Genomic DNA, 13,574 nt, shown 5'->3' with positions numbered 1-13,574 from the left:
CTCAGGTGTATCTTTTGTCTTCCCATACACGCCCAAGAAGCCTAGCAGGTTCACGCAAAGGTTCTTCGTCACGTGCATCACGTCGATTGAAGAGCGGACCTCTAGGTCTTTCCAGTAGGGTAGGTCCCAAAATACAGATTTCTTCTTCCACATGGGTGCGTGTCCCTCAGCGTCATTCGCAACAGCTAGTCCGCCGGGACCCTTTCCAAAGATTACGTGTAAATCGTTGACCATAGCAAGTACGTGATCACCGGTACGCATGGCAGGCTTCTTCCGGTGATCTGCCTCGCCTTTGAAATGCTTGCCTTTCTTTTGACATTGATGGTTGGTCGGAAGAAATCGACGATGGCCCAGGTACACATTCTTCCTGCATTTGTCCAGGTATATACTTTCAGTGTCATCTAAACAGTGCGTGCATGCGTGGTATCCCTTGTTTGTCTGTCCTGAAAGGTTACTGAGAGCGGGCCAATCGTTGATGGTTACAAACAGCAACGCGTGCAGGTTAAATTCCTCCTGTCTGTGCTCATCCCACGTACGTACACCATTTTCATTCCACAGCTGTAAAAGTTCTTCAACTAATGGCCTTAGGTACACATCAATGTCGTTGTCGGGTTGCTTAGGGCCTTGGATGAGAACTGGCATCATAATGAACTTCCGCTTCATGCACATCCAAGGAGGAAGGTTATACATACATAGAGTCACGGGCCAGGTGCTGTGATTGCTGCTCTGCTCCCTGAAAGGATTAATGCCATCCGCGCTTAAACCAAACCATATGTTCCTTGGGTCAGCTGCAAACTCAGCCCAGTACTTTCTCTCGATTTTTCTCCACTGCGACCCGTCAGCGGGTGCTCTCAACTTCCCGTCTTTCTTACGGTCCTCACTGTGCCATCGCATCAACTTGGCATGCTCTTCATTTCTGAACAGACGTTTCAACCGTGGTATTATAGGAGCATACCACATCACCTTCGCAGGAACCCTCTTCCTGGGGGGCTCGCTGTCAACATCACCAGGGTCATCTCGTCTGATCTTATACCGCAATGCACCGCATACCGGGCATGCGTTCAGATCCTTGTACGCACAGCGGTAGAGGATGCAGTCATTAGGGCATGCATGTATCTTCTGCACCTCCAATCCTAGAGGGCATACGACCTTCTTTGCTGCGTATGTACTGTCGGGCAATTTGTTATCCTTTGGAAGCTTCTTCTTCAATATTTTCAATAGCTTCTCAAATCCTTTGTCAGGCACAGCATTCTCTGCCTTCCACTGTAGCAATTCCAGTACGGTACCGAGCTTTGTGTTGCCATCTTCGCAATTGGGGTACAACCCTTTTTTGTGATCCTCTAACATGCGATCGAACTTCAGCTTCTCCTTTTGACTTTCGCATTGCGTCCTTGCATCGACAATGACCCGGTGGAGATCATCATCATCAGGCACTGGTTCCTCTTGATCTTCAGCAGCTTCTCCCGTTGCAGCATCATTGGGCACATCGTCTAGTTCCTCTTGATCTTCAGCAGCTTCCCCCGTTGCAGCATCACCGTATTCAGGGGGCACATAGTTGTCATCGTCCTCTTCTTCTTCGCCGTCTTCCATCATAACCCCTATTTCTCCATTCCTCGTCCAAACATTATAGTGTGGCATGAAACCCTTGTAAAGCACGTGGGTGTGAAGGATTTTCCGGTCAGAGTAAGACTTCGTATTCCCACATTTAGGGCATGGACAACACATAAAACCATTCTGCTTGTTTGCCTCAGCCACTTCGAGAAAATCATGCACGCCCTTAATGTACTCGGAGGTGTGTCTGTCATCGTACATCCATTGCCGGTTCATCTGCGTGCATTATAAATAATTAAGTGTGTCAAAAACCATTACAGAACATCATGAATAGATAATTAAGTGACCAAATTAATAGAAATTCATCATCACATTAAAACCAAAGTACATACATAGTTCTCATCTAACAACATATAGCTCTCCAGAGCATCTAATTAATTAAACCATACATTGAAACTATGTAAAACATTTCAATGCGAAAACAAATGCGATCATAATCGCAACCAAGGTAACAATTGATCCAACGGCATAATGATACCAAGCCTCGGTATGAATGGCATATTTTCTGATCTTTCTAATGTTCAAGCGCATTGCATCCATCTTGATCTTGTGATCATCGACGACATCCGCAACATGCAACTCCAATATCATCTTCTCCTCCTCAAATTTTTTTATTTTTTTCCTTCAAAAAATTGTTTTCTTCTTCAACTAAATTTAACCTCTCGACAATAGGGTCGGTTGGAATTTCCGGTTCACATACCTCCTGGATAAATAAAATCTATGTCATGTTGGTCGGCATAATTTTCATAAACAATAAATGAACCAATAGTTATAAAGATAATATGAACCACATCCGAATCATAGACAGGACGAGGGCTGACGGGGGCGGATACCAAAACCATCGCACTATATAATAACAAGCAATAGAATAGTAAGAAAATTAGACAAGTATCTATCTAAAGTAAGAATTTTTTTCTTTCAGAAAGAAGATAAGAACAAGAGGCTCACCACGGTGGTGCCGGCGATGAGATCGGCGCGGGCAATCGACGGCGGTGAAGACGGGAATGGGACGTGATGGGCCGCTAAACCTAGACAAATCTCAAGGAAAATGGAGCTTTGAGGTCGAGCTTCGAGAGGAGAAAGCTTAACTACTGTGGCTCGGGCATTTCATCGAACACCTCATGTGCATAGGAGGTGAGCTAGAGCACCACAAAGCCCTCCCATCACCGGCCAGAGAAAAACAGAGCACTAGAGTGCTCTGCTCGCGGGCGAGGGGTATATATAGGCATCTCATTGGTCCCGGTTCGTGGCATGAACCGGGACTAAAGGGCAGCATGTGGTCCCGTTCAAGCCACCAACCGGGACCAATGGTGGTGGGCCAGGAGCGAGGCCCATTGGTCCCGGTTCGTCCCACCAACCGGGACCAAAGGGGCCAGACGAATCGGGACCAATGCCCCCACGAGGCCCGGCAGGCCCCTGGCCTCATGAACCGGGACCAGTGCCCCCATGGGTCCCGGTTCTGGACTGAACCGGGGCTAATGGGCTGACCCGGCCTGAACCAAAGCCCTCTTTTCTACTAGTGATCTGTCGAATCTCCCATCTTGTAAATTTGTTGGCTTTTATTTTTTCTTTGACATTTCCAATCGTTTATATCTTTTAAACAGCGATTTCGTTTTTGAAATATTTTATATATTTGAACTCGTGACACTAAGATCTTTAGAACAAGATCAATATTGGACAGATTTCAAACACATTTAAATTTTACGTCTAATTTCACGCATATACCAGGCGAAATCTATTATTCGAAATGAGTGAAAATATGTGAAACGTGTTCTTTCAAACATGTGAATTTGATTGTTTCAATGCGTGAAATTCAATATTTCAAATATATGAAATGGTATTTTTTTTAACTTATGAAACATATTTCAAACTTATTTGAATTTAAGGGAAATCATTTTTTGGAACATAGTGAAATTGGATATTTTTTGTGTTATTATAACGTAACTTTTCATTGAAATTAGTGAAATATGTTTTTGAAATAAGTAAATCTGGTTGTTTGGAAAGAGTGAAATATGGTTAAAATTTGAGTGAAATATGTTTTTTCAAATGAGTGAAATCCGTTTTCTAAAATGAGTGGAACTGAGTGTGAAAATATGTTATTGCGGTGTGTGAAAAGATGTCAAATTGTTGTTTACAAAATCTGAAACTTACATTTGCCGACATGTGAAAGTTATTTCATTGAACTTATTAAAGTTCTAGGGAAATCATTTTTTGGAACTGAGTGAAATTGGATTTTGAATGTAACGCAAATGTGAAATCGGTTTTTTCAAAAATGAGTGAAATATATTATTTCAATTGAGTGAGTGTAATGTGTTTTGAAAAATGTGTGAAACCTATCTTTTGTAAATAATATAAGTGAAATCGTTTATTGAAATGCGTGAAATATATATTTTCAAAATGAGTGAAATCAGTTCTCTTGTTCAAGATAGGTGAAACAGTTTTTTTATTTGAGGGAAATATGTTTTTTGGAATCTGTGAAATAAAATTAGTCGAAATGTATCCAATTTTGATTTTATTTTAAAGGTCTTGCCTCAAGCAATTCAAATATATAAAAATATCAGCAATTAAGTTTATTGTTTAAAATATAGCAATCTCCAAAATTTTGGCTATCAAATTTAATACTAGTCTTTCCTTGGGAGAGAGACTTGTGAATGTTTAATCGCCGTACTACTACCCACATGTAGATTCCCGACAAAAGCAGCATGACATGCATAGGGGTCCACAGCAGGTTTGTATTCTCACCTATTGAAGTGTGAAAGAGATTGGCTTACTTATACGTGAGATTCTTCGCCGGGCACCTATGGCGGCGGGGCTTGTTTTTCCTCCGCTCGATGGGGCGGTGCGGGCGCCTTCATTGAGTGCAGGTGCGGGGCGCCGCGGCGTGGTGGTGCGTGCCTCGCCGCGGCGGCCGGGTCCGTTCGGCAGGCGGCACGGGCCGTGGGCGGCGGCTGTGGTCCGACTTCGGGCTGCTGGCGGCTGCGTTGGGTCCTCTCCGTCAAGGGCGTGCGGCGGTGGTGCGGCTCGGCCGGTGGCGGTCCGGCGACCTTGTGGTTGTGGCCGGCGGTGCGCGTGGTGGTGGTGCTTCCACTTGGCGGCTCTCTGTGCGGGGAGGCAGGGGAGCGGCTTGGACAGCGGCGGCGGCGCCGACGGCGTGCCGGCTGCAGCGCGAAGGCGGGAACTTTACGGGCCTCGGAGATCCCGGGCGGGCTTGTGCGGCCACGGGCCTGGTATGTTCCTGCTATTGTGTCCGGTCAGCTACCATCTTCGACGGTGGAGGCGAGGCCCTCCCGCGTGCCGATGGTGCTGCTGCCCGAGTCCCGGCTCCTCTTCTTCATTGTGCAGGCCATGCTTCATGGTGCCGTGGTGAGACGGCGTGGGAAGCTTCGTGTCCGGGTTGGCGCAGGATGGGGGTCTGTTTGGTGGCGAGCTCTGGAGTGCCTGAGGTGGAGGTTGGGATCGGGAGAAATCCCTGTTGGCTTGGCCGACACCGACGCGGTGGCGCATGTGGATGCCGCTGGACCTTCCTGGAGGGCGTCGGGGCTACCCTTCCTCTCTCCTCACAGCGTACCGGGGGAAACCCTTGGCGGCAGCATCGTCATCGTCGTGTCCCTTCTTGGAGGTGTTGATGGGTACCGGTGCTTCGGAGGCTCGGAGCTTGGTGGGCGATCTTCGGTGGGTGCAGTGGCCACGAGGCTTCTTCGTTTTTTGTCAATCCGCCGTTGTCGGCATTTGTTTCTCTTGTATTTTCTCTTTCATTTCTTTTAGGCGTGGCTGTGCTGCTTTCACCCCAGCACCTATCATTGGATGTCTCGGTTGGTTGCTTTGTATACAAAGCGGGGGAAACCCTTTTTGGTACATGGTGTAACTAATGCCTTATCGGGTGTGTCTTTCTCTCGCTATGTTCCTCTTCCTTCCTTCTCTCCACAACTAGGCCACAATGTCAAGGATGCCACTAAACTAATTAAATGCAATTCACTTAGATACAACACAACACATAAGAAACTTGGGGTGGTTGTCTCTAATTTTCTTGCACCACCTAGGATAACATGAAAAGAGCCAATGTATTGAGAGCATCCTAAGCTCGCGCCACCTAGTCTACAAGTCAAAGGTTTCTCCTCCTCTCTCGACAAATTGCCATGTTCACTGGACCGGGAGATCAAAGCACCATTATGTGCAATATAAGGTAGACAGATGTATCTGAAGACATATTGGAGTTTTTGGTACGTCATTAATCCTAAACCTATGTACTGGCTGTTATGAACGTAGGATGCAGATGTATATGCTTCCGTCCTAATTTTCATTGTACGGGTCTCTCTACTCCTATTTCCAGTAAGATGTTGCCATCTCACTCAATACTAGCGAACCCCGCGCGGCGGCACGCCGCACCCGTTGAGACGGACGTGTTGTATGCATTGGAATATTTTTCATGCATACCATTTATATCAGAAGGAAAATAAGGGGAAAAAGCTTTCATTCATAACTACCTTACATATAACGTACAGGTAAAATGGAAAAGAGATAGTACTACATTCCGAGAGGATTCTCTTATTCTCACTGAACATGGTTTACTGAAAAGAGGCAGATACGACAGAAATCCCTACAGTGGCAAGATACCACAACAGTCCAAACATGATCTCACTGGCAGCAACTGATGACATGAGATAGCTCTATTGTGGCAAGATGGATCGTAAGTAACATCAGAGTTTGAAATCAAATCATCCTAATGTAACCCCCCGCGGGATTTGTACCAATAATGAAATGATAAAGAGCTTCAGTAAATGGACGTTGTGGGTACATACGGTGGGGCACCACATCAGAGAAGTCATCACATATGCGCGCTGTTGATACCTTCAGATGAAATTTGTCGTACAACTTGAGGCTCTCAAAAGCAAATTGTTTTGGTCACGGAAATTTAGATAAGCAAATATGTATGTTTTATGTAAATTTTTAGTTTGGTCGCTACATAGTAAGGGACCATCCACCAAGTTGAAAGAAACACTCCAATACAGTCAAAAGTAAAGATGTCCAAAACAGTGCTTTCCATAGCTAAAAGAAAAGTTGCTAATAGTAAGCTGGAAAAACTATTTATAGTTAGCAAAAAGAAATACTTCAATGCAGATCTCAACTATGTAGCCAGGATTTCATACTTCTTCCATTACAAATAGCTAAAAGAAATACGCCTAGTTCTTTATACATACATATATCGCCTATCTGGTCAAGATTACGTACTATTCCTGCATTATTGTCCCTCTTATGGCCAAGATTTCGTACTTCACAGAGGAAGTACCATTTTTTTTATTCAAAAGAGTAAAAAACACTCGATGTTACAACATATAATTAGATTCACCAAGTTGTACTCTTACGAAGTAAATCCTTGAGGATAGGTACGCTATTACTTGCGACACCTTATTATGTATATATGATCAAAAAAGGAGAAGTAGATATCTACCACATATGAACAATTTTTGTAAGATCATGCCTTGTTTCCGGCCATTGCATCCAGGTTGGCCACCTCTCCTTTGTGTGTGTACTTTTTAGTAGAACACTACAATATCTGCATATGAAGCCGTGGGAATACATAGACGATGCATGTAAAATTCGTCCAGTTGATCAAGTCTCAGTTCAATATCGCAATTGAACTGCCATATATTTGGATATGGGATTTGGATCATAAATTTGACTAAATGTGCCTCTAACAGCCAACACATGTATATATGTCACGGGCCTAACACTCTCTTAGATAAATCCGAGCTCAGATACAAGTGGATACAGAAATCTCGGCAGCAAGAAGGAGGATTCGAGAGGAGAGCCTAGAGGTGGGAGAGGGGATTCGCCACAGGCGGCCGGGTCCAGGGTTCTGATCTTCCTCAATACCTAACACTCTCTCTTGCGAGCTACATATACATCTGCTCACTTAGTCCAGGTCGGCCCAGTGTAGCGTGAGTTGGGCTGGGCCAACCGTCTGGGCCGACTGGGCTCCACTTGAGTCTTCTGGGCTTCACGGTCTTCACCTGTTTTCATGACAATATACTCTAAAATATCTGCTTCGCCTATCCACGCAACCGGCCACGAAAATCACGACTGAAGAAAAAAATAGAAGACAACATACACAACTCACATGCATGCAAATCCTGACCACCACCATCCCATGCAAACTGCCAAGAGTTCAATCAAAGCAATCAACCGGGTCACGTGGTCAAATCACATGCAGCAACCATGCAAAAAGAATATTTTCCATGCCATGCAAAACCGCTAAGCCCACCCAACAAATGTACCCAGCCATATGCCCAACTAATTCACGTGTTCCATTCCCATTGGACAGATTTACCCTCCGACAAAAACTTAAAAATGCGACAAAAAAGAAAACAAAGTGGGAATAAGGATTGTAATACAAATGGAGGAAAAAACACGCCGTCGTTGATACATAATGTTGACAGAGGGACGTGTGATTCGTTAGAATTCTCCAGGCCCGCCTTTCTAGCATGGCGAGGTTGAAAGAATGCAGACCTCTGAATCCCAACTCGCCATCTTTCTTTGGCCTTGTCATATTTTCCCAGCTCACCCAATGTATACTTTGATTGGGCATGAATCTCGGTGTGACTACGTGCATGTGACTGAGAAAGGTGCATGTGGGGTGGCCACGTGATTACTGGAGTCCCCAAGCATCCTCCGTTCTTAAAACAATCCTACTCTACCATGTATAGTATTATTTTCTCGCATCTATTTCTTCACGTGCGTACGTAGAGAGCTGGTCATTAGATCGGCCCAGACGTCGATGAACTCAGCATCAGCTAGAGCCTGGTTGCAGATGAACCAGACGCAGACGTTGTTGGCGAGGTTGGCAACGTGAAGGATCGACGTACCCCAACTGCATCTCCCAGTGCATCCTGGCTTGGTCGCCATAGCAAGGGCGGATTGCGTTTATGTTGCCGTCATTGCCGGCGAGCACCCGGTTCCGATCCTACATTCACTGTTGTTGTACAGTCTAATCTAAATAGTGGGAGTAGTACTAAATATAACATCAGCCTTTTTAGCAAATGATTACCAAGCGGTCAACCGGAGATTAAACACTTCAAATAAAATATGGAAGTATTAAATGAATAAATCTAGCACCCAGCTAGCAGACACACGCAGCAGTATCATGCAAGCCACGCCCACACGCAACGCAGTAGCGGGCTCATGCACAAAGCGCAAGCACGCACACAAGGCGGCAAGGCAGGAGGAGACAACCGAGCGACATGAGCCGGAGCACCTCCTCACGTCGGTTGGCGCGAACCTACCCTAGGCGTCAGTTTCCTACAGCAATGACGCAGTGGCTTGGGTATGTTTAACTCCATTTTATTTAATCTGTAGGTGTGGACAAACTCTTCTGTAGCTATGATACAGTGGGAATGGCGGGTGCGTGTGGTTCACCCTCGTGGGCATGAGCATGGAACATGCCAACCACTGTACTTTAAAAAGTAAATACAGTGGCTATTTCACCCTTGAAAATTTTGGTGCAATGAGTAAACCCCCACCTACTGGTCCTACCATCATATATACCTTCATCGTTTTATACCCTAGAGATATAAGTGATGACATTACCCACATAAACAAATATGCAGACTATATCTCCATCTGTTCACCCGAGCTTCATATCTTGAAGTGAGAATAAACCTTGTTGCAATTGCTGGTTTGACAAGACCTGCCTTAGGTATGAGCGGCATTGGGAAAAATGATTCAACGACCATGCATGGAGGCTTTAGCCTCAAGCCTCTACCATGCTACCAAGATATGCGTCACTCTCTGGCGCATGCTTGCGCTGACCACTTTGACTTGTGATCATGCGCTGATCACTTTGAGTTGTGATGGAATGGCACATCCATCATCGGTCATCCAAAGTTCTACGTTGGAGCAAAACCCGACTACGGTTGCAGCAAAAATCGCCGTCGCAAGGTCGCAGCTCCGCCTTGATGGATGTAGCAAAAATTTCGCCGGTAGTAGCAACAACCAATTACGGTTGCGGCAAATCGCCGTTGTGAGGTCGCAGCTTCTGCTTGATGGATGTAGCAAAACACTTCGTCGGTAATACCAAAAAAGACTACGGTTGCAGCAAAATCGCCGTCGCCGCCCCTCACGACGACATGGGTTGCAGCTAATACGTAAATGGTTGTAGCAAAATAATTCGCCGGTGGTAGCTCTGCCATAGCCGGTTGTAGCACCTATAGTCTGGGTTCCAGCAAAAAGTCGCCGGTGGTAGCTCCGCCATAGCCGTCGTCGTACCTTCTCCACCATAGCCATTTTTAGCACTGGAGGTCTCCGTTTCTGCCACCGATGGAAACATCCAGCTTTCCAGGACGTCACCGTGTCCCCCCGCAGTCCTGCTTTCGAAAAGCAGCAGCATTGGAGTTGTAGTGGGATGCGCCATGTTCAAGACCTCGTCGTCGATGGTGCAGAAGCAGGGGGAGAAGAATGGGTCATGGTGCGGCAGAAGAGGGTAAGGTCGTAGGGGAGATGCAGTTGCATGGATCCCCAGCCACGTGGCGCGTGTGGGCAGGACGAGTGGCCACATGGGCCTGTGAGCAGCGGTGCGTGCCAAGGCTTCCGGCGGAACGGTTCGGCCGGGCGCCATTTATAAACGTTTCCCATAATTTAATCTCAACTATCGACTTTTTTTGCGTGTCAACGAGTGTATATATTAATTAAGCAATACAGTTACGCTCGTTTTGACTGAGACTACACAAATCAACTGGTCCTGAGCATAGCCAGGTAGCCGTACGCCCCGGCGTGCGACCTAGCTGAGCCATCATGTGAGCAGCGGCATTCAGACTGCGCTTTACATGTACTAAGCAAAACTCACGACCTTCATGCAAGAGGTTCTTTGTCTCCTTGACTAGCGTTGCCACCGGCGAGTGGTTGGTGCTTGTTTCCTGAATAAATTCGATGGCCAGCAAGCAATCTCAGACTCCACTTTCAGGGGCTTGCCCGTCTGTTCCGCCTCCAAAGGTGATGTACACGACCACAAAAAGCGGCAAGAAGCAAAGATAATCCTGCCGGTGTCATCACACAGTACCATTCCAACACCACTAGTGTTCTCTCCCTGAATATACGACCCGTCTATGTTCAGCTTCGGCCATCCCACTGGTGGTTTCTGCCAACGATCAGTGGCTGTAGTACCTACAGGCTGGGTAACATGCTTCAGCTGGGGGCCCTTGTTCCCAACATTGACCACCATTTTCCCCTTCACAGTGTCACCGAGAGGGTGTTGCTTAATACATAGGAGAGAGTTGATGTAGCTATCAACAAAACGCCTGGAACTTTCAATCGGAGGCACTGGTTTTGGTGTGTGACTTCATTCCGACAATGCCATACACGCCAGAACGTCATGAGAATGACCAACGACTGCTTTGTCTCAGTACACCTATCTAGTAGGTGCAACAGGCATTCGTCGCCCGTGTTCTTGATGCTTCGGAGATCTGGAATGGGCCATGATTCTCGCATTGCTGCCCAGAGAGCCGTAGCCATCGGACACCTGGACATAGCATGGAAGGTATCCTTCCGTTCGACCCCACATAAAGCACAAATGTCAGATGTTTCAATATGTCGTCTCAGTTTATTTTCCATAGTAGCCAAAGCATTTGTTGCAAGACGCCAACCGAAGATCTGTACCTTTGGAGGAGCTGAGCACCTCCACAATGCCGTCCAGTTGGCACGATTGCCATCCGGTGCCCCGCTCATGGCACACACAGAGGTGCGGTATTTCTCGGCCATCTTATACACACTCTTCACACAAAAAAATGCCATGCCCATGCTAACACATCGTCGCCCAGGCGAGGTGATGATCGAAGCTTGAGGATCTCGTTGTCGTCGGGATTGCTGAAGTGTTGGTGTAGTAGCTGCAGGTTCCATGTACCTCGGCCAGTGAGGAGTTTCGGGACACGGCGCAGCCTGCACCTCCCTTCCAGCGATATGGGCTTATATGATGGTGGCCGGGGCAGCCATGGGTTACACCAGACACATACACCCTGGCCATTGCTGATTCGCCAAATCAAAACTTTCTTCAGAAGCTCCAGCCCATAAGTGATCGCTTGCCCTGTCGATGAAGCATTTCCTTGCAGGTGAAGCGAGAGGAAGCCCAATGTGGGCGGCACCTGGCTTGTGGCATAAGCCAGTGAACTTACAAGAAAACACAACCGTATTAAGAAAAAGATCGAAATGCCCACAAAGAATACCGACTCGACACGACGGGCAATCAAAGTTGAATGTCACATCCAACCGACCATCCGACCATACTCGGTGCCCGAACATTTGGGTGGGCAGAGAGCCCAAGCAGGCATCTCTTGAACTTGCAAAGCGGCACACGCGATGCGAAGCGAACAGCCCGACCCAGATAGCACACACACAACTGGGCATGGGCACATGCACATGACAAGCAGACCTGGCTCGCTCGTCCGCGTGTGGGATGATTCACGCACGCACGACCAAAAGACCCCATGACGGTGGCATCGGGCTGCACCCACAGTCCACCCATCATAGCCTCCGAGGCAAGCCGTTCGGGTGCACGCCGCCCAGGCAGATCGGATAGCGTGAAGAGCCCCGTGAAGCCAGTTGCGGGAGGCCAGTTTCACATGGACGATGTAGAGGGCTTCCCCTTGCGCATGCGGGGCAACACACGAGTGCAACGTGACGCACGCCCCACCTGTCGTGGCTGAACTAACCCGGTTTGGCCGAAGACGCCAACATGTGGGTCTTGTTAGAAAGTATTGTACATGTATATACGGTATAACTATAAGCCGTATATACTTCTGGTAGGATATGGTGTTGCGTGAGTTAACTTGTAATATGGTGGTTATGTAGTTAGGATTTATCCTCATCTTGTATAGCCTTTCTTGAGGATCAATCCAGCTCTACCGAACCCCAAACCCTGTAACCTATCGATCTCTATATAACACGCAGCGCATCCCTGCCAGAGGCATACGCTTCAATCAATTCTTTCATGGTATTCAGAGCCTACTTTCTCTTCAACATCCAACACTAGATATGGCTAGCTCCAGCTCCACCGTCCGAGGAGCGCAGCTGATCGACCACCTCAACCCCGATCATCCGTTCCCGGAGCCCAAGCTTGCTGACAAGGATGGCAAGCCAACCCATGTGCCCAACCCGGCGCATCTCATCACACTGGCGCAAGACTCTCAGGTGTTGAGCTTCATCTTCAACTCGATCTCAGCCCCTGAGATGATCCAGGTCGCCCACTACACCAAGGTCGTGGCAGCATGGACCGCCATCAGGGAGATGTTCCTCTCCCAGACGCAGGCCAACATCGTCAACACGCGGATCGCCCTCTCCAACACCAAAAAGGGCACCGCGACCATCGCCGACTACATCGGACGCATGAAGGCGCTGGGCGACGAGATGGCTTCAGTAGGGAAGCCGCTCGACGATGATGACATGGTCTCCTACATCCTCGCAGGACTAGACTACGACTACATCTCCTTTGTCTCTTCCATCTGTGCTGCGAGGACCGAACCAATCAAGGTAGCAGAACTCTACTCTCAGTTGATTGGCTTTGAAAAACGCCTTGCTATGTTCGAAGGTGGCAACCACTCATTGCCACGGCCACCGCCTCCATTGCCACAGCCTCTGTTGCCGCGTCCACCTCCTCCGTTGCCGCGACCACCATTGCCGCGGCCACCTCGGCCGAAACCACCACGGCCACGGGAGTCGGCGTTGGCCGAGGACTGGGAGGAGTTGATGATCTTCCTGAAGTCACTTGCCAAATCTGCAAGAGGCAGAACCACACCGCCCTCGAATGCTATCGCCGCTTCGACATCTCTTTCACCAAGAATGACCACTAGTAGAAAAGAGGGCTTTGGTTCAGGCCGGGTCAGCCCATTAGTCCCGGTTCAGTCCAGAACCGGGACCAATGGGGCACTGGTCCCAGTTCGTGAGGCCAGGGGCCTGCCGGGCCTCGTGGGGGCATTGGT

The 13,574-nt window shown here is 47.8% G+C and overlaps 1 pseudogene; it reads left to right on the top strand.

The window, feature by feature from the left end:
* The first annotated feature begins 13,020 nt into the window (after nt 1–13,020).
* On the top strand, nt 13,021–13,162 carry LOC123183803 (uncharacterized; annotated as a pseudogene).
* Nucleotides 13,163–13,574: the final 412 nt, after the last annotated feature.

The sequence above is a fragment of the Triticum aestivum genome, chromosome 1D, assembly GCF_018294505.1.
Source record: "Triticum aestivum cultivar Chinese Spring chromosome 1D, IWGSC CS RefSeq v2.1, whole genome shotgun sequence".
NCBI classification, from domain to species: Eukaryota; Viridiplantae; Streptophyta; class Magnoliopsida; order Poales; family Poaceae; genus Triticum; species Triticum aestivum.
Note: the sequence above shows the minus strand (reverse complement) of the source record. Positions and strands in the feature narration are given on the sequence as shown.